Here is a 5672-nt window from a genome sequence, read left to right as displayed (position 1 = left end):
CTTCCCTTCCCCACAGCACCTGTATATATGTATATATGGTTGTACATATTTATTACTCTATTTATTTTACTTGTACATATCTATCCTATTTATTTTATTTTGTTGGTATGTTTGGTTTTGTTCTCTGTCTCCCCCCTTTTAGACTGTGAGCCCACTGTTGGGTAGGGACTGTCTCTATGTGTTGCCAATTTGTACTTCCCAAGCACTTAGTACAGTGCTCTGCACATAGTAAGTGCTCAATAAATACGATTGATTGATTGATTGATCTGCACACCGTAAGCACTCAATAAATATGAATGAAAGTCAGGGGGAATGGCAGAGTTTGGGTAATAATAATAATGATGGCATTTGTTAAGCACTTACTATGTGCAAAGCACTGTTCTAAGCACTGATAATGTTGGTGTTCGTTAAGCGCTTACTGTGTGCCAAGCACTGTTCTTAAGCACTGGGGTAGATACAAGGTGATCAGGTTGTCCCACATGGGGCTCACAGTCTTCATCCCCATTTTACAGATGAGGGAACTGAGGCCCAGAGATGTTGTGACTTGCTCAAAGTCACACAGCTGACAAGTTGCAGAGTAGGGATTTGAACCCATGACCTCTGACTCCAAAGCCCGGGCTATTTCCACTGAGCCACGCTATGAGCAGTTCTGTTTAGGACAAGTTAATTTTGAGGTGTCAGTGCAATATCCAAGTGGAGTTGCCCTGAAGGCAGGAGGAAATATGAGACTGCAGAGAAGCAGAAAAATCAGGGTTGGAGATGTAGATTTGAGAATCATCCTCATAGAGCTGGTTGTTGAAGCCCTAGGAGCGATTGAGTTTTCCAAGGGAGTGGGTGGAGATGGAAAAAAGAACTGAATCTTGAGGGGTTCCCTCTGTTAGGTGGCAGAGGAGAAGCATAACTGAATGAGCCACCAGAGAAATAAGAGAAGAAGCAGGAAAACACAGTGTCAGTGGAGGCAAGGTTGGACAATTTTTTGTTTGTTTGCTTTATTTGTTTTTAAATAGTATTTCTTAAAAACTTAGACTGAGCCCCCTCCTCCCTCTCCCCCTCTTCCTCATCCCCCCCGCCTTACCTCCTTCCCCTCCCCACAGCACCTGTATATATGTATATATGTTTGTACAGATTTATTACTCCATTTATTTATTTTACTTGTACATATTTATTCTATTTATTTTATTTTGTTAATATTCATTCATTAATATGGTTTGTTTTGTTGTCTGTCTCCCCCTTCTAGACTGTGAGCCTGCTGTTGGGTAGGGACCGTCTCTATATGTTGCCAACTTGTACTTCCCAAGTGCTTAGTACAGTGCTCTGCACACAGTAAGTGCTCAATAAATATGAATGAATGAATGTGCTAGGCACTGTACTAAACGTTGGGGTAGATATAAGATAATCAGGTGGGACACACTTTATGCATGTCCCACACGGGGCTTACAGTTTTAATCCCCATTTCACAGATGAGGTAAGTGAGGTCCAGAGAAGTTAAGTGCTCCTTTAAGGCTTGCACCTGGAGAGTTTTCAGTTCTCTACCAGTCTCAACTATGGGAGGGAGAGTCAAGCAGAGGCATAACCATCCCATTCTTAGCTTAAGCAGTGGCTAGTGAGTGGAAGGCAATCTGCTACAAATCAAAACTCACCTGGGCTGGGCAGCAGCAGCGTGGAAGAGAATGGAGGGCCTGAAGATTCAGGCTGACTGTACGAAAGGAGGCAATGGTAAACAACTTCTGGATTTTTACCAAGAAAACTCTATGGATCCACTACTAGAATGATTGCAGGTGGAGCGTTGTGGGAGAGATGTGACCATGACATCGTTATGGGTCGGAGACGACCCGACAGCGTAAGACAAGAAGTTAAGTGATTTGGCCAAGGTCACACAGCAGACAAGCCGCGGATCTGTAATTAGAACCCAGGTCCTCTGACTCCCAGGTGTGGGTTTTATCCACTAAGCCACACTGCTTCCTAAATGTTTCCAGGAGGAGGTGGTATACAGTGCCGAAAGCAGCTGAGAGATCCAAGAGGATTAGAATGGAGTAGAATTGACTGGATTTGGCAAGAAGCTCATTGGTAAACCTTTGAGAGGGCAGTTTCTTTGGAATGAAGGGGCAGATTAAAGGGGGTCAAGGAGAGAAGTGGGGGAAAGGGAGTGGAGGTAAAGGCAACTAGGTCAAGGAGTTTGGAAAGGAATGGTAGGAGAGATGGGACAATAACTGGAGGGAGTAATGGGAACAAGGGAAGGGTTGAGGGGGGCTAGGGGTTACCTGAGCATGTTTGAAAACAGTAGGGGAGAAGCCATATCAAAAAGCAATGTGGCCTAGAGGAAAGAGCATGAACCTGAGAGTCAGAGGATCTGAGTTCTAATCCTGTCTCTACCACTTGTCTGCTGTGGGTCCTTGGCCAAATCACTTGACTTCACTATGTCTGTTTCCATGTCTGTAAAATGGGGATTAAATCCCAGTCCTTCCTACTCAGACTGTGAGCCCCATGTGGGACAGGGACTGCGTTCAACCCGATTTGCTTGTATCCACCCCAGCGCTTAGTACAGTGCCTGGCATATAGTAAGCACTTAAATATCATAATAATAATTATCGTTATTATTATTAGTGTTGGCCTGTTGTCTGGTTTCTCTCTGGCTTGCCCTCTGATTTGACTGTTGATCAGTTCAACTCTGCTTCGTGGGAGACGGGGAAACAGAATCCTTAGAGCCAGGCGCTGTACTAAGTGCTGGGGTAGATACAAGCAAATCAGGCTGGACACATGGGGCTCACAGTCTTCATCCCCATTTTACAGATGAGGTAAGTAAGGCACAGAGAAGTGAAGTGACTTGCCCAAGATCACACAGCAGACAAGTGGCAGAGCAGGATTCAAACCCAGGTCCTTCTGACTCCTAGGCCGGTGCTCTACCCACTAGCCCACACTACTTCTCTGGAGGCATAAACTTTGGGATACTGGCCTTACGTCACAGGGGAGCCCACAGTAGAATGACAAGGGGAATGGCAAAACAAGCAACCTTGTTCCTCCAAACAACTGCCACTGGGACGGGTACTGCCTTCCATCAATTAATCATTTATTCATTCATTCAATCGTATTGAGCGCTTACTGTGTGCAGAGCACTGTACTAAGCGCTTGCGAAGTACAAGTTGGCAACATATAGATATGGTCCCTACCCAACTGCAGAATCACAGTCTAGATGGGGGAGACAGGGGCAGGATTAGAACTCAGGTCTCCTGACACACAGGCCCAGGCTACTTTTCATTCATTCATTGTCGTATTTATTGAGCACTTACTGTGTGCAGAGCACTGTACTAGGCACTTGGGAAGTATAAGTCAGCCACATATAGAGACAGTCCCTACCCAACAATGGGCTCACAGTCTAGAAGGGGGAGGCAGACAACAAAACATGTGGACAGGTGTCAAGTCATCAGAACAAATAGAATTAAAGGTAAATGCACATCATTAACAAAATAAATAGAATAGAAAATCTGTACAAGTCAAATAAATAGAGTAATAAATTTGTACAAACATATACAGGTGCTGTGGGGAGGGGAAGGAGGTAGGACGGGGGGGATGGGGAGGAGGAGAGGAAAAAGGGGGCTCAGTCTGGGAAGGCCTCCTGGAGGAGGTGAGCTCTCAGTAGGGCTTTGAAGGGAGGAAGGGAGCTAGTTTGGTGGATGTGGGGAGGATGTGGGCCATATGTCTACGGCGGGACAGGCAAGAATGAGGTACAGTGAGGAGGTTAGTGGCAGAGGAATGGAGGGTGTGGACTGGGCTGGAGAAGGAGAGAAGGGAGGTGAGGTAGGAGGGGGTGAGGTGATGGACAGCCTTGAAGCCCAGGGTGAGGAGTTTTTGCTTGATGCGTAGGTTGACAGGCAGCCACTAAGCAGTGTGGCCCACTGGAAAGAGCACAAGCCTGGGATTTGAAGGACCTGGGCTCTAATCCTGACTCTGCCAATTGCCTGCTTTGTGACCTTGGGCAAGTTACTTAACTTCTCTGGGCTTCAGTTTCCTCAACTACAAAAGGGGGATTGCATATCTGTTCTCCCTCCTACTTGGCCAGTGAGCCCTATGGGGAACAGGGACTGTGTCCAACCCAATTTACTAGTATCTACCCCAGTGCTTAAAACAGTGTTTGGCACAGATTTTTTTAACAAACACCATTAAAAAAATCAATTAGGAGAATTTATTGAGCATTCACTTTGTGCAGAGGACAGTGATAAGTGCTTGGGAGAGAACAATGCATGGTTTAGTGGATAGCACACAGGCTTGTGAGTCAGAAGGACATGGGTTCTAATCCTACCTCTTACTTGCCTGCTGTGTGAACTTGGGCAAGTCACTTAACTTCTCCATGCCTTAGTTACCTCATGTGCAAAATGGGGAGTAAGACATGGGGAGTAAAATGAGGAATCATAATAATAATAATGATGGCATTTGTTAAGCACTTACTATGTGCAAAGCACTGTTCTAAGCGCTGGAGGGAGATACAAGGTGATCGGGTTGTCCCACGTGGTGCTCACAGTCTTAATCCCCATTTACAGGTGAGGTAACTGAGGCACAGAGAATAATAAGAATAATGATGGCATTTATTAAGCACTTACTATTTTCAAAGCACTGTTCTAAGCACTGGGGTAGATACAAGGTAATCAAGTTGTCCCAAGTGGGGCTCACAGACTTAATCCCCATTTTCCAGATGAGGGAACTGAGGCCCAGGGAAGTGAAGTGACTGGCCCAGTCACACAGCTGACAAGTGGTAGAGCCAGGATTCAAACCTATGACCTCTGACTCCAAAGCCCGGGCTCTTTCCACTGAGCCACGCACACAGCTGACAATTGGTGGAGCAGGGATTTGAACCCATGACCTCTGACTCCCAAGCCCGTGCTCTTTCCATTGAGCCACGCTGCTCCTCTAATAAGTAAGTGAAATGTAAGTAAAATGCGGGACAGGGACTGTGTCCAACCCAAGTTGCTTGTATCTGTATCCCTCCAGGGCTTTGTACGATGTCTGATACATAGTGAGCACTTAACAAATACCACTATTATTATTATCATTACTATTATTATTACCACATGCATCCAAGGAGTTCATGAGTTCCAAAAGAGGTTTAGCCCTAATTATTCTTTATGGATGTTTAGCATGACTCATATCTGACAGACCAATATATTCTCCACCTTCACAGCCTTATTAAAAACACATCCCCTCCAAGAGACCTAAGCCCTCACTTCCCCTACTCCATCGCCTTTCTACAATGCCCTTGCAGTTGGATCTAGACCCCTGAAGCACTTGGATTTTTTTATGGTATTTGTTAAGCGCCTACTATGTGCCAGGAACTGTACTAAGCAATGGGGGGTAGATACAAGCTAATCAGGTTGCACACAGTCCCTGTCCCATGTGGGCCTCACAGTCTTACTTCCCATTTTATAGATGAGGAAATTGAGGCCCAGAGAAGCTAAGTGACTTACTCGAGGTCACACAGCAGACGTGTGGCAGAGGGGTGATTAGAACCCAGACCCTTCTGACCCCCAGTCCCGTGCCCTATCTACATGGCCATGCTGCTTCTCTGCTTTTCACCCCACCCGCAGCCCCACAGGAATGTATATGTGTCCAAAATTTATTTTAGACTTTATTTATTAAATAATAAATAATAATAATAATGAAGTCTTTATTTATTAAAATGG

The 5672-nt window shown here is 45.4% G+C and overlaps 1 non-coding gene across 1 annotated transcript; it reads left to right on the top strand.

Annotated features, from left to right (window-relative positions):
- Window positions 1-1492: 1492 nt before the first annotated feature.
- On the top strand, window positions 1493-1630 carry LOC119928056. Its single transcript, XR_005451015.1, has one exon. It is a non-coding gene; the product is annotated as a small nucleolar RNA SNORA7 (small nucleolar RNA).
- The last annotated feature ends 4042 nt before the right edge of the window (window positions 1631-5672 follow it).

The sequence above is a fragment of the Tachyglossus aculeatus genome, chromosome 4 (assembly GCF_015852505.1).
Source record: "Tachyglossus aculeatus isolate mTacAcu1 chromosome 4, mTacAcu1.pri, whole genome shotgun sequence".
NCBI classification, from domain to species: Eukaryota; Metazoa; Chordata; class Mammalia; order Monotremata; family Tachyglossidae; genus Tachyglossus; species Tachyglossus aculeatus.
Note: the sequence above shows the minus strand (reverse complement) of the source record. Positions and strands in the feature narration are given on the sequence as shown.